Source organism: Agelaius tricolor, unplaced genomic scaffold, assembly GCF_023055355.1.
Source record: "Agelaius tricolor isolate 1412-34295 unplaced genomic scaffold, bAgeTri1.0.p SCAF_61, whole genome shotgun sequence".
NCBI classification, from domain to species: domain Eukaryota; kingdom Metazoa; phylum Chordata; class Aves; order Passeriformes; family Icteridae; genus Agelaius; species Agelaius tricolor.
In genome coordinates, this window is record NW_027269321.1 from 1,871,045 (window position 1) to 1,891,329 (window position 20,285).

Here is a 20,285-nt window from a genome sequence, read left to right on the forward strand (position 1 = left end):
AGACACAAGCAGGGGTCTGGGGTAGATGCAACATGTTCCTTGCACTGGAGGGTAGACAGAGGCAAGATCTGGTTTGGGGTCAATCACACCTGGATCAGGGAGGTGGCTGAAACCTGGGCTGGCCAAAGCCTTAGAATCACAAAATATCCTGGGCTGGAAAGGACCCCCAAGGATCACCAAGTCCAGCTCCTGGCCCTGCAGAGGACACCTCCCCAAGAATCCCACGCTGTGCCTTGGCATGTGCTGGTGGGCAGGAGCACACAGCTGGCTGTGGCTTTGGGTGCATGGGTAAGATGAGATGGTGAGGAGCATCCCTGCTCCCTGAGCTCCTGGAGAGCTGCAGACACTGATCACTGGTAAGGACAGCACCAGGGCCATGGCCTGGGGCTGGTGATCTGGTGTCTCCTTCCTGCTGCTGCTTTCTGCTACAGATAACAGCCTGGTGCCAAGGTCTTGTTGCTGAGGTGATAAACGGCTGGGGAGATTCCCTCCCTGCTCTTGTCTGCACGAGTTCTTATGCTCAGCACCAGGAAGGATTGGCCAGAATGGAGGCATTTGGGGTCTCAGGGCTGAGGCTGAGACAGACAGGCAGGCAGAGCAGCTCCTCCTGGCTGATGCAAACATTAGCCCTGTGCTGGCCAGGCCAGTGATCCATAGCTATGGGTCCACAGTGATGGTGGTGCTGGGTATTCACTGGGAGAAGAGGAGGTGTAAAATGAAGCTTCTGAAGCTGCTTGGGATCCTGGAAGCTGCTCAGACCCCACTTGACCACAGTGGTTGTTTGGCCAGCTGAAGTGATGGAATTTATTGGGCTGTGCAGGGACAGTTTTCTGTGCAAACATGAAGGACTTTCAGGGGGGATGAAATACGGCCTCATAGTGGAAACAGCTGGGCTGAACACTCTTTATTCCAGCTATGAATCTTTGCTCTTAAGAGCAACAGATTCCACCTTTCATTAAACCAGAACTTGTTGTTGTTGTTGTTGTTGTTGTTGTTGTTGTTGTTGTTATTTTGAGGAATAAAAATGACCTTTCTTGTTTATTTTATTAGCATTTTTAAATCTTTCTTGTTTATTTTATTAACATTTTAAATCATCTGGTCACCCACTGCATGCATGAAACATGAGATGTTACCAAAGTGTAGCTCACTTCAGACAGGGAGTGCTGATAGTTGGCAGATCTGTACAGGTGTCCTCATCCTGGGTGCATTGGATGTTATCCCATCAAAGCAGGCTGTTTAACACAAGCAGCTATTTCACTGAGCTTAATTAACAACAGAAATAAAAACTATATCTTTAGAACAAAGTTGCTTTGATATCTACCATCACTCAGCAAGAGGTTTATTGTTATGGACACATAATATTGGCTTTTTGCAGAGATTAAAATGGATTTTGTATCTGTGGTGTTCAAGTAACTTTGTTATTGCCTTGGTTTGAAAAGCCAGGTGTCTGCTAAGGAAGGCAGGAGCCTCCCCTGGAATGGAAAATGTAAACCCCTCCCTCTGAATTGTTATAATTTTGAAATTAGGGAGCTTTCAGGCAAAGATATGGGAATAGGAATAACAGTTCTTTTTTAGGAAAAATTAAAAATATAAATGCAGTAGTACAAATGAAAAAAACCCCACTGACAGAGTCAGAACAGGGCCTGACACCCTGTGGGTCAGGGTGCTGGCAGCAGTCCCATTCAGTGGTGGCTGCAGCCCTCCTGCAGTGCCAGGTGTGGCTCTGTTGGAGCAGGGATCCTGGAGAAGGGTGGAGTTTTCCTCTGAAGGTCCAGGGCTGCTGTAGATGGGCCTGGGAATCTTCCTTCCTCTGGGACTCCAGTTGGAAAAGGCTGATCCTCTGGGAATCCCGTGGAGAAGAAAGACAGCTGCTCCTCTGGGAATCCAGGAGGAAAAGGCTGCCTACAGTGTTCCAAATCTCAGATTCTGTCCAGGTAGGAATGCTTGGCTCCTCCCCCTGGGCGGAGCATCTCCCAATGGGATGATGTCATTTAATCAGCCATGCAGTGATACTCAGTGGCCCAATACCAGAAGATAATTAATAATTAATGGCCTATTAATGGAACACACCTCCCCAGAGGGAGGATTGGTTGTGGAAGAGAGAAACTGCCCAATGAACAGAAGATAACTGCCCCACCACTGACAGATGGCAAACAGAACACACACTTATCTTGCAGTCCAGGACCTGTCCCCACTGGCTGCCCCCATTCTCCAGAGTTCATGGTGTCCAGGGAGGCTGCAGCTGCCGGTGCCGGGAACAAACGAGATGGGTCTGGGTTTCAGAAAGCTCCAGAGTCCATTTCTGACCCCCAAAAGACAGCGCAAAGGGAGGGCCATGGGGCTTTTATAGGGTATCCCAGGGCTGGAGTTTGGGTTTGGGTCAGGGGAGGAGTTCTTAGCAACACAAGATGGGTGAGATCAAATTCCTGCCTCTTAGCAACAGGGACACTCCACACAGAATGTGTCCCCAAATCCTAAATTCCCCCTCAAACACCTCTGAAATGGTGGGACTTTAGACATCTTTGATCACTTTCATTCTCTAATAACACTGATGCTGTTAGTTCCAGAGTGCCCAGGATCCGCCTGGCAAGTCAGCTCTGGCAGGAAGAAGGCGGCTGCCAGGGGGCTGCTTGTGGCCTCTGACAGCCCCATTGCTCAGGGCTTGCCAGCGCCCCAGCCCCTCAGGCCCTGCCCCAGCGCGGCCAAGCTGCCCGGCAGCAGCGCCGCAGCCCCACAGCAGCTCCAGAGCAGCCCCAGGCAGAGGCACCCGGGAGCCCTCAGCAAGGCAGCCAGCAGCAGACGGGCAGGAGGGCACGGATGGCGCTTCCTGCCTGGCACAGGGCTTGTGGCCATCTCCAGGCAGCGCTCTGGCAGGGATCCCCGCAGCTCCGGCCCCTGCCCAGCCGCTCTGTGGGCAGCACAAAGGCTTCAGCAGAACCACCAAAGGCCAAGGGCCTTCTGGCCATTTCCCCTTGCCCACTGCACGCCTGGGCAGCTGGCTGAGCACAAGCACCCTTTATCCCCTCTGCCCCTAGGCCCTGCGCACCCTGGGCAGCAAAAGAAAGATCCTGGCAGTCTGTGTATTAGAACACAGTCTATATTTACATGGTAAAAGGAAAAAAAAAAAAAAAAAAAGAACATTCTTGAAGTAAAAGAAAAGAACATTCTTGAAGTAAAAGAAAATTCCTCCTGACTCAGGTGGCCCCAGCAAAAAGAGCTTCTGGGATCAGCTCTCCACAGAGCTGCAGCAGGGCAGGCAGCTGAGCCGTGACACACGAGGCCGTGTCTTCCATGCCCTGCGCAGGTGATTTTGGAGCCACTGGAACCTGGAGATGGGAGCCCGCTCTCCTGACTTGAGGATGCAGAGCGTTTGAATTGCCAGGCTTCCGACAGCGAGGCTGATGTCATTTGTTTTTTCTTCAAGGGCTGCAAGAGAGAGCAACAGAGCCACGGTCAGAGGCAGATCTGCGGGGAGCCGAGGAGAGCCCCCAGCAAGGGCCATGCCAGGCGGCTCTTGCCATGGCCAGGAGGGAGCAGGGAGCAAGGCGATCAGGCCGAAGCTGCGGGCCACCAATGGCCCCCGTGGCCCTGAAAGCTCAGTGTGCTCTGGCCACGGGAGCAGAGCCCTCCGCAGCCGGGGCAGGGCTTGCAGCTCCCCCCCGGCAGCCCCCGCTGCCAGCCCGCTGCCCTCACTCACCAGCGCAGATCAGCTGCAGCTCTCGCTGCTGCCCCCTCAGGCGCCGCCCGGCCATGCCTGTGAACACAGAGCCTGTCACGGCGGCAGCGGCACAGCTCCCTGCCAGCGGCGCTGCCGGCGCTGTGGTCACACGGGCTGCTGGCCCGGCAGGGCTCAGCCCGGCCCTTGGCGCACGCTGCCGCCCCAGGGCACGGCTGCCAGAGGGCGGCAGCAGCAATGCCCAGCCCAGGCGGGGCTCCACGGCGCCGGGCCCGGCTGGCGCTGCCGGGGCAGCAGGCGGGGCCGGGGCCGAGCTGCGGCGGGCCGGGCCGGGGAGGGAGCGCGGGCTCGTGGCTCACCCATGAAGCTGATGGCCGCCTCTCGCAGGGGCTCCTGTGGGCTCTGCAGGTAGCGCAGGGCCCGGCGCAGGTGCTCGGCCGCTCGGCTCCTGTCCTCTGCCAGCTGCAGAGAGCGGCAGGAGAGAAGGCTTGGCGCGGGCTCAGCCCCTGGGCCGGGCGCTGCCTGCGCCCAGCCCCGGCCTCCCCTGTCCGCACAGCCCTGAGGCGCGGCCAGCAGCCGCCGGCCAAGGGCTCCCGAGGGGAGGGGGCAGCGGGCCGGCTGCTGCCCGGGGAGCCGCGGGGCCGCCCCGCAGCCCCGCCGGGCCGGGGCTCCACGGGCACCCGGCTCGGGCCCTCGGGAGCCTGGAGAGGAGCCCGCGCGGCCTCTGGCTGCCGCAGCGGGCAGGGGCACAGCTGCCCGGCCCGCACACTGAGCGCCGCCCTCAGGGGCCTTCTCCAGCCTGAGGCTGGGCCTTGCAGGCCCTCCTTACCAGGCACTCGCTGAACTTGCACAGTTGCTGCTCCTTCACCAGCTTCTTGAGATCCCTCCTCTTCATCAACTTGACCGCACAAAGCAGCGCTTCCCGAGAAGCCTGGAGAGCAGCAGGGACGCGGAGATGGCCCCACAGCCCAGGGCACAGCACCCGCGTCCCCGTGCCATGGCCTGCAGGAGGCTGCGATCCAGCAGGCGCAGGGCAGGAGTCAGCCGAGCCCCCTGCCAGGGGAACAGCAGCAGCCCACGAGTCCTCACCTCTGCCACACGCTGATTCTCATCATGGCAGTGGAAGAAAAGTGCAAGCAAACTCTGTTGCACAGGGCTTTCCAAAGGGTTTTCTCTCTCTTCCAAATACTCCATCATGTCTCGGAAGAGTTTGATGGAGAGCAGCTGGACCTGGCTATTATCCTGTAGGAAAAAAAAAAAGAAAAACTACCTCAGCATTGGCTCCTGCAGGCCCCCCTCCGCACAGGGCTGGAAATGCAGAGGGCACACAGTTTCCAGGCAGCAGCCAGCGGCTGTGGCTGGGGGCACAGAGCCTTACGTGGTCAAAGAGTGGCAGGAGCGCCTCAGCCAGCTGCAGGGCAATGGGGGTTGACATCAGAATGTGTGATTTGTGCAGGAATAGAAAGCTGAGTGTGATGAGGGTCATGCCAGCTATCTCTGCATCATTGTCGCACAGTAGGTCCATGAGGCATTGGGTCAGGCTCCACATTCTTTGGGCCTGTGCGGAACACAAGTCTGTGAAAGGCCATCCTGCTGCCACAGGGCCCAGAGGCCAAAGGCCTGTCCCGAAGCACGCGGGCAGCTGAAGCGGGAGGCAGGAGAGCTGGGAGCAGCTGCCCCAGCGCCCCAAGCCCAGGCCAGGCCAAGTGACTGCGTTCCCAGCACAGCTTCAGCCACCGCCCCCTTCTCACCATTGAGGGATCATCAATGAGCTCCAGCAGGGCCCTGAGCGCCAGGCGACGCCTCTCCCTGCACTCGCTCTGCAGGTACCTTGAAGAGACCTTCACAACACTGGCACCACATTCACTGGCATCCAGGCACTGGAGGAGCTGAAAGGCACAGGCCAGTGATGGGGGAGCCGGCCGGCAGGAGCCCGGAGCCACACAGGGCTGGGCCCAGGCAGCAGCAGCAGCAGCAGCAGCAGCAGCAGCAGCACAGGGCGCGGGCAGCGTCCCAGGCGGCTGCGGCTCCCAGAGGGCAGAGAGCTGGGAGGCAGCTCAGCCAGGCAGCGCTGCACACCCGGCTCACCTCCACAAGGAACGCCAGGGCGGGCAGATCCCAGTGTGGCTCCTGTGTGCTGAGCAGCCAGAGGAGGTGGAGTGCAATACTGGAACCCAACCCAAGACAAGCATGGCGCATCTCCCTAGGAGGGCGAAAAAGGGACCAGGAACCTGAGCAAATCTCTCCAAGGACAGGCTCGCAGAGCCTGCTGGTCTTTCACCACCGTCCTGCAAGGGGACCTGGGCCCTTTAGGAGGTGTCTCCTCCTGTGCTCTCTCCCCTCCCAACCTTTTCCAGTCTGCTTGGGCCGACCCTCGGTGACAAGGCCCTGTGTCCCAGGGCCACGGGGACTGTGTGGGACAGCCCGGGCACAGGGCACAAATGCCGGGAGCAATGGGGAGAAGGGGAGTCTCACCTGGCCAGCAGACCCACGGCATAGTGGCGGGTGTCAGCACAGAGCAGCGTGTCCCAGCCACGCTTGCGTTCCACTGACACCACCACCTCCTTGTACTGCTTTTGGCAGAGCAGGGACTTCAGGCTCTGCACTGCCAACCTGTGTGCACAGCAAAGGCCAGGTCACCCTGGCAGCACTGGCTCCTTGGCAGGCCACGTGGCAGGGACAGGAGGACTGGCATGGAGCACCTGTTGGGGCTGGTGGCAAGGCCGTGCTCTTGCAGGCATTCCTTCCAGAAGGCATCGACCTCCTCTGGCATCTCTTCTGTGCTGAAGAACACTTGAAAGAGCAGATGCACAAATAGCTGGGGGAAATACGATGTCACTACACGTGGCACATGGGGCTCCTGGAGCATCTTCCACATCACCACGGTTGCCTGCAAGGGACAAAGCCCCCCAAGACAGCGCTCAGTGCCCAGGTGTCCCTGGGGCAGGGCCCGAGCAGGGCAGGGAGAGGCCTGGAGAGACCTTGGCAGGGGGAGCACGGGGCCTGCTGGGCCTGAGGCTGCCCCTGGGCCAGGTTTGAGGCCAGAGCCTGAGGCAGGGAGATGCAGTGGGGGAAGGAAGATGGAGAGCTGCTGGAGAGGCGGCCTTGTGGCCAGCAAAGGCCACTTGCAGAAACTCACAGCCAGGCCAAAGACACCCGTTTTGTCCCCATCGGAGGTGCACGTGCTGCACTCTGGCCAGCTGCCCAGCACATCCAGGAGGATCAGCAGCACTGGCTCCGCAGTGCTGGACGAGCACATGATGGTCTTCCACATGGTGATGGCAGCTCTGCGGGGTTAGAGCTCTGTCTCAGGGGGGTCTCAGACACAGCACCGTGGCCTGGGCATCCCTAGGGGCCCGGGCTGACTACTGGCCCTGCCTCTGCCCACTGGGCCTGGCCAGCAGCAGCCAGGCAGCCCAGCCCTGTGGGGACAGGCCCCTGAGGGACGGCAAGGGAGCAGGCAGCAGGCTCGGGGGCTGACGTGCCAGGGCTGGGAAAGGCAGCAGCCAGAGGGCCCTGGAACTCTCTGTTGCTCAGACACCTGGGCCAGGCGGTACAGGGTGATGGGCTGGGAAGGCCTGAGCCCTCTGGGCAGGTGGGCCCCATACCTGTCACAGGACGGGGCCACACGCAGGAGCGTCACCACTGCGTCACCTGGGTGTGCTCTGGTGAGATTCAGCAGGGCCTTGTCCAGCCTGTGCTGGGCAGAATCATTGGCCAGGAGCCATCGGTGAATGGACCTCACCATGGCGGGCACCTGGAGAAGGCACGGGGAGACTTGGAAAGCTGCCAGAGGGAGCCATGTCCCCAGGGTCCCCAGAGAAGTGCTTCCCTTGCCAGCGCACTGCCATGGCCTCAAAGGCTCCCAGGGACCAGCAGGCGTGGCTGGGGAAGCCACGGGACTCATGGGGGAACTGAAGCCTGGCCCCAGGCTGCTCACTTGTTCTGGCCTGGCAACACCCTTCTCCAGAAGCAAATCCAGCAGGGCGGCACTGGTCTCATGACTGAGGAGCTCTGAGAGAGCTCTGAGCCCAGTGCCCATGGTGCTGGTCTCATCCTGCCCAATGCTCCGGATAAAGTCGCAGACGAGCTGTAGGAGAAGGGCAAGAGGCCGGGGATGTTGCATGGAGTGCTGCACACACGGTGCTGGGCTGAGCAGGGACAGCAGGCCCAGCCCAGGTGGGGGTGGCTGCAGGTACCTGCGCTGTTCTGCGGAAGCGGCCACGGCTGGATTCCTGCTCTTGTGTGCGCTCCAGGGCTGCATCTGGCAAAGAGCGAGCGCAGCCAGAGCTGAGGGGCTGCGGGAGAGGCCGGAGAACAGAGCCCAGCCCTGCGCTGCCCAGGCAGGGAGAGCCCCGGGATGCCGCAGGGGATGGAGCACGGCCACTGCGGGGTGTCTGCCCGGCCCCTCTTCCCTCCTGTCCATGGGCATTTCCCCAGGGGATGGCATGGCATGGCATGGCATGGCATGGCATGGCATGGCATGGCATGGCATGGCATGGCATGGCATGGCGCCAATTGGCACAGGCTCCAGCCCTGCAGCCCAGCTCTGCCACTCACCCTCCTGCGGTGGATGGAACGACACCACCTCTTCTGTCTCCTGTGCTGGGGCAGCTCCAGGGCCTTCTTCTTCCTCCTCCTCCTCCTCCTCCACCCAGGCCAGCTTGGGCACTCTCGGGGCTCTCTGCTCCATGGCTGTGCCTGGAGCTACTTGCAGGAGAGATGCCTTGGGAAAGCTCCGGGGCACCAAGTCCCACGCTCTGCCCTTGAGGGCAGCTGCAGAATAGAAGCCTCAGGAAGGCCACGGGTCAGCGAGTCCTGTGCTCTGGCCTCGAGCTCAGCTGCAGGAACAGCGCCACGGAGAAGCTCCGGGTCAGACGGGAGCGAGTGCGCTGTGCAGGGGCTCCTCACGGCACCGCTCTGTCCCCTTGTGCCCCGTTGCGTGTTGCCAGCAGCCGGGCAAGCTTCTATTTCCCACGTGTCACAAAGGGGCCTTGGACACCGGCTTCCGTTCCATGGCACGGTGACCGTGCTGCAGCGTGCCACCCAGGGCCCTTGCACACACTGCCTTCTGCCCCGGGGCCGCCCCCGGCCCAGCCAAAGTGGCCCAGCTTGGAAGGAATCCCTGGCCCCAGGTGTCTGAGACAGCCCGCACAGGATCTTTAGCAAGGGCTCAGAGCATCAGCAAACGCTGCCCAGCTCTGCGGGCTCAGTTCCTATCCCCATATCTTTCCCTGAGAGCATTTGAATTTCTAAATGAGAATCATGTGAAGGGAGGGGATTGACATTTTCCATTTCAGAGAAGGCTTCTGCCTTCCTTAGCAGACACCTCTCTTTTCAAACCAAGACAATTGTTTATCATCTTGCAGATCCACACTTGCTGGGCAGCCCCGTTTTACACCCAGGGCCTGGAGAACCATTGCCAGCAACTGGGAAAATCCTAGCTGCTCCATCCACCCAGAGATGAGGTCTTCAAATTTGCCCCAAAAGTGGCTCCAGCTTTTAGAGGCAAAAATAGCAAGTCCCAGTGACTTGATGATAGTTTTAGCCCAGAAAGCCCTGCAGCTGATGGCACACTTGACAATCAGCAGGGGACACAGCTAGGCCAAAGCCCAGAGCTCTGCCGGGAGCCTTTCTCCTCAAATACCCTTCAAACAAACCTCCATGCAAGTCAGTTGGGAAAGTTTCTTCAAATGATCCATTTCTGGCACCACAGAACTGCACAGGGTTCTGGGAAAGATTCTAAAGCAGCTGCTCTGGAGTCCAAGAGCCAGCCCTAAGAGTCCTTGACACCTATTTGTAGCTAAATCGCACTTTGGGCGATTTGAAGGAGTTTGGAAGGAGCTAGAGAGCGGACCTCTGAGTTTTTCAGATGATGCCATTGCTTTTTCTTCTCTTCTCCATAGACAGGAAGGGTGAGTTTGGCTCACAACTGCACCGCATGGCTCACAGGGCCGCAAGACTTGTAGTTACAAGAGCTTTGAAGGATTTCTTGGTCAAGAAGACACGGCCAACAAGGATATTTATGTTTTGGTGCCAATCCTTCAGTATTTCGTCTTACAGACTCATGCTCTCGGGGTCTCTGGCTGGTCAGAGTGAGCCCGAGATAAGTTCCAAAGTCTCTTTTCCCAGCCCGGCACTCAAAGAAGGAGTCAGAGCTCTTCATTTCTGGCTCTCAAGGTTGTTTCTTGTATCTTATCTATAAAATTCTTTGTCCTGTCCTGCGAAGGTCCGCTCAGGAAGACAGTCTAAGGCACTCTGCCTGCCCCAGGGTGGTGTTATCTTTTTATCCTAAAAACTACCACTACCACATTTACAAATACTTTCCAATACCTATTACCTATGTTAGACAGTGAGCTTCTACTCCAAACCAATCTAAAAGGCCCAACATCACAGCAGAAGATGAAGGCCAAGACGAAGGAGAAAGGGTGGACACGCCAGATTCCTCCATCTTGGCCCCTGAAGCCCCATTCTAGAAACCCCAACAATCTATTTTTCACCCTGGGATAAATTCACTGTCATTCTACTTAAACTGTCATGGCTCGCAATTCTTCATATAAGGTTGTTTTTTCCAAGGGCTAAATCAAAGGCACAGGGGTCTTGGGCTCTGTGCCAGGGTCTCTGAGCCCCCTGGGCAGGGGCTGGAGTCCTCCGGGGCAGCCAGAGGAATTTCCTGGGTTCTGACAAGTAGCCCTGTTGTAGTCCCTGCGTACAAGAGTTTACTTGATCCCTTTGATGCCAGAGAGCACCAAGAACTTGAAACTTGCTGGAGTCCAGCCCTGCCTGCCTATCATGGAGAAGAGGGAAAAGATGAAGAACGTGGGCGGTGGTTGAGCCAAATTGACATTTTTCCATTTCTGATTTCCTCCCCGCTTTTGCAGCAGGGCAACAACCCCATCACTGCAAAGCACTTCCTTTTGCAAGGCACACACTGACCTTGGTGGAAGCTCAGGGCTCTTGAAGGGCCTGCTGCAGTTGGCAACAGGAGCTGTTGTTGAATTTTTCATGTTGCTTAACCCCCCCTGCCAAATGCCATCAAGCGGTTGAGGAAGGAGAAAAAAGATTACCCTGGAGGAAGGGAGGCCAAGAGCTTGGAAAAGGAGGAAAGAAACGCTCCGATGATGACAATGACAAAAAACCCCAATTTATTTTTGACAGCAAATGAACACCGGCCGCCCTCCAGCCCTCCCAGGCTGGCAGGCCGAGCGGTGCCGTTCCCATGGCATGAGGTGCTGGCAGCCTGCGGAGAGAAACCAGAGAGCCACGGTCAGTGGCAGCAGGCTCCTGTCCCCCTGTCCCGCCAGGGCCTGTGCCCGGGCCAGGCTGCTGGCTCTGCTCAGAGCCCAAACCTCCCGACCCATTCTCTGTTTTTAGAGAAGGGCAGCGGGGCAGGCCACGTTCCATCTCCTCTGCTTAATCCCGGCACAGCAACCTCCTAAGCAGCTGCAAGAGCGGGATGCCCGTGTGCCCGCTGCCGCCTGCCCAGAGCCCTTCTGCCAGCCGAGCTGTGGAGCCGGGTGCCCACCTCTGCAGAGCTGCTGCCAGGAGAGGAGCCGATCCCAAACCAGGTCCTCGTCCTTCTGGAAGGGGCTGTCCCTGCAGACCGTGGCCCCTGGGGCAGCGCTGGCACTGGACGCGCTCCACGGACGCTGCAGGCGCTTCCCCGTCCGGTCCAGGCACCAGGTGTAATCCTCCTGGGAAAAACAAAGAACAATTGCACGAAAGTCAATTCAAAACAAGACCTGGAAACAAGAAAAAGCACAAAGCCTGTCACCGTTTCATGGGCCTGAGGAGGGTCTGACCACTCCATGTGAGAATTAAACCTGTCCACGGGCAGGGAAAATCCGCACCTTTCCCGCCCATAAACGCACCCCTTCCTCAAGGGCGTGCAGAGCAGACCAGCTGGGGCACGGCTTCGGAACCTGTCCCCCTCTGCCGCCCCCATCCACATGGATGGATGCTTTTGTCAGGCTGGCTGCTCCCGCCTCAGCCCGTGCCAGGCTGGCTGGCAGAAGCTGTCAGCAAGGCCAGGAGCCGGCTCCCCTTCCACAACATCCCTCCCCTGTCCTGCCAAAAAGCAGCTCGGTGGCCGGAGGGAAAATTAATATTCCCCAGCGCCGCCGAGCGGGGAACCTCCAGCGCGTGGCCAGGCCGAGCCCTGCCGTGCCTGGGAGCACCAGCATCCCCCCGCCCCTGCGCCGGCTGGGGACTCATCTTGATTCCATCGGGGCGCAGAGCGTGTCCTCCAGGCAGGGGCCGCAGCCAAAGCCAATCGGCTCTGCCCCGCCAGCGGCCAGCTCCAGGATGGTGTTCCCAGCTCCACATCGTGCTCCAGAAGAACGCGCCAGCTGTGCCCCGGCCTGCGGGGACATCACGATGCCATTGAGCTGCAGGGGGATGTTTCCCCTGTCCCAGTCCGTGGCACCTTCACCGCACTGCCACCACTTCTCCAATGGGACGGGCAGCACGGAGCCGCTCCCTCCACAGCTCGCGGGGACCAGCGGAAGCAGCATCTCCTCGGCTGCGCTCTCTCCTCCGCGCCGCGGCCGCAGGAAAACGCTCCGGGGTTTTCTTCCAGCGCCACGAGACGCGTGCCGCTGCTGCTTGCTGGGCTCCTGGATCCTCCTGTGCACAGGAAGGCATCTCTGCTGTCTCCTGGGCCAGGCAGGGCTCCTGCAGCCAAGAATGCTCAAAAAGGTCCTCCAGTGCTGGCCTCTCTGTGGGCTCCATGCATAAACACCACCTGATAAGGGGCTGGCACTCTGCGGAGTGAAACCAGAAACCGCCACTCAGCGGGACAAGGCTCCTGTCCATGCTCTCCCACATTCCACAGTGCCCAGGCCACACCAGGAGTGCTCATAGCTGCAGCCAAAAGCTTCCTATCGATCCTCTTTTGCGGAGGACACCAGCACAGAGGCACAGGTGCCACCTCCTCCAGCTAAGCCCAGGAGATCCACCTCCTCACCAGCTGCAAGAGCAGGACACTTATGTGCCAGCCGCCCCTCCCAACCCCATTCTTCCCCTCGTGCCTTGAAGGCGCATCCCCACCTTGAGACACCCGGGGCAGGAAGAAGAGCTGGCCCCGGACGATGTCCTTGTTGGTGTGGAAAGGAAGGTGCCCACAGAGCAGCTCATAGAGCAGGATGCCCAGGGACCAGATGGTGGCTGGCTGGCCATGGTAGCAGCCAAAGAGGACCCACTCCGGTGGGCTGTACTCCAGCGTTCCTATGGGACACGGGCGCAGCTCATCAGGCCCATGCTGCTCCCTCCCTCCCAGCCAGCTCCTGTTCCACAACAGCCAGCCCCTGCCCTGCCAAAAAGCAACTTGGCTGCAGCTGGCTGAAGATGGATTCCCCCTCCTTCCTTGCCTCCTTCCTTCCCTCCCTCTTCCCCCTCTGCCAGCCAAGGGAGGAACTTCTGCTGCCCAGCTGGGCCCCGGCTTGGGCTCACCTGACATCCGGGTGTAGAACGTGTCCTGGAGGATCGTGCCGCAGCTGAAGTTGATGAGCTTCGCCTCGCCAGTGGCCAGGTCGACGAGGACGTTCTCGGCCTTGATGTGGCGGTGCAGGACGCCGCGGCTGCTGCAGTGCCCCTTGGCCCCCAGCACCTGGCGGAACAGCCCCCGCCCCACGGGCTCCGTCAGGAACCGCCGCTCGTGCAGGAAGTACCAGAGGTGCTGACAGCGCTGCGGACGCTCCATGAGCAGCGCGAAGCCCTCGGGCACCTCGAACCAGTCCAGGAGCCGCACGAAGCCAGGCCGCGACACCATCCACAGCAGCGCCAGCTCCAGGGGCACAAGGGCGCCCTTGCGCTGCGGGGGGACCGCGATGCCGTCAGGAACGAAAGAGAGAAACAAACAAATCACACCCCAAAGTCATTCCTATTAGAGAAGTAACCAAAGAAAACAACGTAGCAATAACGAAGAGTGTTGGCTTCTGGCTTCTTTCTTCTTTGCATGAGACCAAGCTTTTCATGGGGAACAATTGTGCCTCTTGTGACAATTTTGCCAGAGTGGACAGGAGCAGAGCATTTACTTTTCAAGTAGAAAAGGGAAATCGTGTCAGTAATGTCATCTCTTTTCATCCTCTGTTGACACAGTTGCAGGCTGCCAAAAGACATGGTCTGCAGTGTGGAACTTGGGGCCAAGTTTCTTTTTCTGCCAGAGGAGGGGAAGTATCCCAGAATCATGGAGTCGTGGCATGGTTTGGCTTGGAAGGGATGTGGAAAATCCCATGGCTGCAACCCCCCTGCTGTGGCTGGGGACCCCTTGCACTGGACCGGCTTGTCTAGAGCTCCATGCAGCCTGGCCTTGAACACTGTCAGGGACGGGACATGCCCACCTTCTCTGGGCAACCTGTTCCAGGAGAGTCTTTTTTCTGAATCCCTTACCTAAACCTAATCTCTCTCCATTTGGATCCATGCTCCCTTGTCCTGTCCTTGCCTGCCCTCATACAAAGTCCCTGTCCAGCTTTATTGAGTGTTGCCCTCAGGTACTGGAAGGCCACAGCTGGATCAAGGCTGGGTCTCTTTCCCAGGCTGAAGAAGCCGAGCTGTGTCAGCCTTTCCTTGCAGGAGAGGAGCTGCAGCCCCGGCACCATCTGGGTGTCCCTGCTGGGCCCCTGCTGCAGCGTGTCCACGTCCTTGCCGTCCGTGCCGGGGAGCCCGGCAGAGGCGGAGGCAGCGCTGCAGGTGCAGGGTCAGCGGCGGGGAGGAGACCCGGCCCTGGCAGCGGCTCCGGGAGCAGCGATCGGCGCTGGGCCGCCCGCACTGCAGAGAGCCGGGGCCCTTGTGCCTGCCCTTGTGCCCAGGGCGCCTTTCCCCGCCGCCCGCCCGCCCGCCCGCTCGGGGGAAATGCCCCCTGTGCCGCCCCTCAGGGCCGCCCCTCGCCGCTGCCCCGGGCGCTCCCGGCGCCGCCTGGAGGGGCCCAGGCCTCGGCCTCACCCTGCTCAGCCCGAGGCCTGGAAAAGCAGATTCAAACACCCACCCAGAAAGTGCCCCAGGATGCCAAGGTCAATCTTTTGTCACCAGCACGGCTTTGCTATCAGAGTCTGGACGGGAGTAGAAAATCACCAGGGGAAAAGAGCATGAACAAGTTCTGCCTTGGCACTACCTCAAGGCTTTGAGGGAGAGGCTCTGTGGTGCTTTCTTGCTTGCAGGGACACACAGAAAGTGTTGAAATGGTAAAAATAATCAAAACCCCTTAGAAAGAGACCCTAGGGAGCCTGGCCCCCCAGAAATGATGCTGAGGAGAGGCCCTTTTGCTGACCCGCAAGCTCAAGCACGTTTGCATACTGCTATTTTGCAACAGTCTCAGAAACTTGCATGAGAGGCTTCTCATGCATTTCCAGATATGGGACTAGCACCTCCATCTTATACCCCCATTGGACAAGAGGCAAATGAGACTTGTATGAGTTTCCTAGGCCGCCTCAGAAATGCAGTAGTTTGGGCTCCAGGAATGTGCCCAGAGGTTAAAACTGTGCTAGGAATGCAATTAGCAGTAGAAAATGCAAATCTCACCTCCAAAAGGATCCTGCAAACTTTGCCCAGAACAGCTAATGTGGCAGACATGACAGAAGCTTGTTTGGGAGTAGGAGCTCCAGAGGACAAGGCCACCTATCCAGCAACGCAATGGCAACTGCCCTTGAGCCACTTGTGCAGCACAGAGAAAACGGCCCCGACCGAGTTTGCCTTCGGTGTGGCAGCCACGGGTGCAAATCAGAGCCGTAAAGAAAAGTAACAAACAGCAACAGATACTGGTTCCAAGGGAAAGTGCAGCAGATGTGACAAGCACGGGCACCGAAGCGGCGAATGCAAATCCACAGACGAGAGAGACGGAGCCGCTGGGACCCGCGGAACCGAGCGCTAAAGGGGGCGCGCCGTGACACAAATGCTCCCCCACAACCTGGACATTCTTCAATCAGCCACAGCCGGGAGCGCAGGAGTCGGTGTGGCAGCAGCAGCAGAAGCTACCTTGGAAAACACTGACGTGCAAGTCATCCCATCTACAGCAAATGGACCTTTGGGACATTGTCCTAGGGTGACGTTACGATGCTTGTATCCCCATTCGTGTCTTCTGTTCATGCTGGATATTATGTTCTGTGCCTTCAAGACTGGCTCTGAAGAGTGAAAGTTTTGTTTTGGTTTCTTATCAGCCTGCTCCTCCACAGCTGGTGGGACACAGAGACGGGGCAGTACATGGTGCTGCTTTTGCTTTTTGCTTGGCTTTTTGCTTTGCTCTTGCTCCTGCTTTGCTCTCGCTTTTTGCTTCTGCTCATTAGTTAGTTTAGCTAAGCAGTCTGAATTTTTCCCTGGACTGTTTTTCCTTTCCTTTTTTCAGAATTACTTGAACCTGCTCTGGACTGGGAGCTGGGAAACACCGAGAGTTTGCACCTTGTGGCTGCAGCAGCTGCCCCAGCGCCGGAGGGACTGAGAACAGAGCGACCACCCCCAAGAGAGACTTTCTGAATTTGTCATCCTTTTCAGAGCCGGGAAAGAGCGGTGTCATGGGTATTGTTCATTTTGTGTGCTGGGGGTGCTGTGCCTGTTAAATGAACAGGTTCTTTCCACTTCTCTCTGAGCAATCCCTCCCGAACCGGTTGGGGGGAGGGCCCTGTGGCTTTGCTTTCTGGAAGGGCCCCCGTGGAGGTTTTCTCTCAAATTTGCCCTAAACCAGGACACATCTCAAAAAAATTAGAATTATAAATAAAGAAATAATAATTAAAATTAAATAAATTATAATAAAAATTAAATATAAAAATCTCAAGTCTTCCTTACAATATTCCAATGGTTCAACCCAAAAAAACAACAATTGTTGCTATAATATTACCAATGCATATAAATAAACAAGTTATATACCAAGAAATCCCTTTTGAAAGTTTTAACTCGATGACTAATATACTTTAGATAAAAAACATCTAAAAAAACTAGCATACAATCTAACACACCGTAGTTAAACAATTCATATTACAAATATACTAAACGCAAAACCAAACAGCAGTATAATTTCTCGGACATTTTAACCAAACAATTAAACTTTATCACCCTTAGATACTCAAAAACAATTAAAATATTTTTTAAAAATTTAATTACAGGTGAGTGGCTTTACTTGGATATTGGTTTTTGGACTGTTTGGGTTAGATGATTTAAAAATAGGACTTCTATAGGAATTGAATCAGCTGACAAGGTGGCACTCTGCAAACAGAACTGACTGAAAATGAACGGGACAGAAATCAGGACCTCTTGAAAGTTTTATTTGCTATCAAATACATCCCACACAGCCAGCCCCACACAATCTCCATCCCACTGCTCCACATTGGGATCCCACTTCTCCCAATCCCCTTCTAACCCCATCTCACCCTGATGGGTGTGGAACTGAGCAAGTTTATCCTGGGATGGAGTTTTTTTGAGGAGGGAACAAGCAATTTGAAGTGCGATTGAGCATTTATGGCTTAAAATGTAGCTGTTTTCAGTGGGATTTGAGTGGTTTTGAGGTGACAGATCAATCCCTCTTGGTTTTTGGAGTGCAAAGATATTGAGAAGAGCAAAAATTAAAGCCAAACAAAGGAGAAGCAGCCAGATGTGTTCCCAACATGGATCACAGGGAATGTGAGTGACCAGGGCTGTGCCCAAAGTGCCTCCTCCAGTGGGGGATGGAGCTGCAGCAGCGCACGAAGCTCTTCCCGCACTCGGGGCACTCGCAGGGCTTCCCTTACCGGTGCCTCCGTTGGTGTTGGGTCAAGTGAGAGCTCTGTGAGAAGCTCTTCCCACACTGGGGACACTCGTAGGGACTCTCCCCTGTGTGGATGCGCCGGTGCCTGACAAGGGTGCAGTTGTATTTGAATCCCTTCCCGCAGTCTGGGCAGTGGAAGGGCCTCTCATCTGTGTGAATCCGATAGTGCAGGACGAGATCAGGGCTGGTCTGAAAGCTCTTCCTGCATTTATCACACTCATAGGGCCTCTCCCCAGTGTGAATGCGCTGGTGCCTGACGAGGGTGGAGTTGTACTTGAATCCCTTCCCACAGTCGGGGCATTGGAAGGGCCTCTCCTCTGTGTGACTCTGATAGTGCCGGAGGAGATGGGAGCTGGTCTGAAACCTCTTTGCACACTTGGAACACTCATAGGGTCTCTCCCCAGTGTGGGACCTCTGGTGCACGATCAGGCTGGAGATCCGGCTGAAGCTCTTCCCACACTCCTCACACTCGTAGGGCCGTTCCCCAGTGTGGATCCTCTGGTGGCTGATCAGGTGGCAGTTCCACCTGAAGCTCTTCCCACACTCCACGCACGTGTGGGGCTTCTCCCCATCATGGAGCTGCTCATGAAGCACCAGCTCCGAGCTCTGGCTCCATCTCCGGCCGCCTTCCCGGCCCAGGCTGCCTCTTTCCCCCTCACATCCCCGCCATCTGCGTTTGCAGCCCCTCCTCGTGCGGCAGCTCCGGGCCTTTTCCTCCCCGTTGGCTTCCTGCGCCGTGGAGCCGCTCAAAACGGCCTCTGCCACCAGGTTCTGCCACGGGCATTTGTCCTCCCTGCTCTCCATGCTCAGCTCCTGCTCTGGGCGAGGAAGGACAAGGACAGCATGGGATTTGCCTCCCTGCCACAGGCAAGGGCAACGAGATCCCCCCAGGGCTGTGCTGCAGCTGGGGGCCCTGCTGGGCTGGGAGATGGAGCAGCACAGAGGGGAAAGGGGCATTCATCGCCAGCTCGCGGCTGTGCACACATCACAAACAGGACTGGACTGCTAGGAACGCATCTTGAGCTGTTTTATTTTTCAGCATCAGTCTCATTTCTTGGTTATGCCAATGGGAGGATGCCAGCAGCTCACATCCCAGGTAGCAGAAAAAAACCTTAATGTTAAAACTTACTTTAAAAGGTTTTTCACCAATCACACAAAGCAAAAGCATATTGACAGTGGTTCCATCCAAGCACTATTGGTTAAAACCATGCTCCATTACTTCAAACACAATACCTATTTGTAAGCCTTACAACACGATGAACAGAGCTCCATTATTAAGCTTGGAACTTCCTGATATCTTGCTATATATACTTTTCTGCAGGTTAGGGAGTTAGTATAAATAAGTGTTAATGCACAGACCGTTGTTCTAATGCTCCTTACTTTCTACTTCTTTTATAATTTTTCTGCTGACCAATCTTATGGCTGCTGCAAAGCTATAATCACAGTTCTACTGTCTCTGAGGCTTGTCTTTTGAAGCTTTCCCAAAACCCTCTAAATTTAAGCATTCCAGAGACACTGACTTCCTCCTCACCTGCTTCAGTGCCCTGGAGCATCTTCCTCTTACGCGCAGCCTCCCAGGGGTTGGCAATGTGAAATCCTGGTTTGGAGAAAACAAGGGATGAGCACATTGAGTTTCAAGGTCCCTCTGCCCAAGTCCATCTCTACAAGTCACCGGCCATCTGGGCTCCAGTAAACCCTCCCAAACACCAAGATGCAGCCCTGAAAAAGCCTCCCAGGAGTTCCCCATCCCTGGTCCCTCCCCTTTGGTGTTCAGGGGTTCGACCCTGTCCCAGCTGCTGGGGTCATGCTTGGATTGGGGGTCCCCCTTCTCCTGGGTGCCCGCCCTGCCCAGGCTGCTGGCAGTGCCAGCAATGCCAAAAGCTCCCCCCTCTTGGCTCTCCCCATTTCGGGATGCTGGGGCTGTTTGGGCTCCCGGGCTCCCTTCTCCCCTCATTCTCTGCTCTGGGCTGCAGCGGCTCCAAGGGGTCCCCCCTGCCCCTCTCCAGGCTCTTGAGGCTCCCGCCAATGGCGGCGCTCCCCCCTCTCTGGCCTCCCCACTTTGGCCTCCTGGGGCACACAGGGCTCTGCTCCTCCAGGCTGCCTCTGCCCGCAGCCGCCACCGCCACCCCCCGATGTCCCCCCGAGGGGCCTTTTCCGCTCAGCCTTGGACTTCTTCATTCTCCAAACATCCCCCCAAAAACCCAACCCAGGGACCCCCCGGGATATCCGGGCCGGGCTCCCCCTCCCCGCTCACCGGAGCCATGGGGGGGGCGATGATCCCACAGGTGGGGGCTGCGAATTCAGGCAGGGCTGGAACGCATGGTTCCCTCAGCTCAGCCTTAATCTGCCTTTGTCCCTCCTCTTCCTCTTCCTCCCATCGTCCTCTTCCATCCCCCCTCTGTTATCCCCACCGGCTTCTCAACTTCCATCCCTCCCCTTCCATCCCTTCTCCTCCTCCTCCTCCCTAACCCCACCTCCTTCTCCTCCTTCCATCGCTGCTCTCTCTCCGCCTTCATCCCTCCCCTTCCATCCCTCCTCCCTTTCCTCCTCCTCCCCCCTAACCCCGCCTCCTCCTCCCCCTCCATCCCTGCCCTTCCCTCCCTCCTCCTCCTCCCCCAGCAGCAGCCACACCCTCGGTGCCCCGTTCCCGCAGCCCTCGCAGCCCGCGGCAGCAGCGGCCATGGAGCCGGGCCAGGTCGGCATGGGCAGCGCGGGGCTCTCGGCTGCTCCCAGCCGCTGCGGGCGGGGGGAACCCGGCCCGGGCCAAAGGAGAGGCAAACTGGGCAAACTGGGGGCAGATCACAAAGCTAAGGATGCAGCAGGAAATGGAGTTGAAAGAGTTTCTTTAATATTAACTCCAAACGAGGAAAAACTGAAAAT

At 57.3% G+C, this 20,285-nt stretch overlaps 1 pseudogene; it reads right to left on the reverse strand.

The window, feature by feature from the left end:
- Positions 1-19,953, reverse strand: part of LOC139605190 (zinc finger protein 850-like) — a 273,898-nt pseudogene extending 253,945 nt beyond the window's left edge.
- Positions 19,954-20,285: the final 332 nt, after the last annotated feature.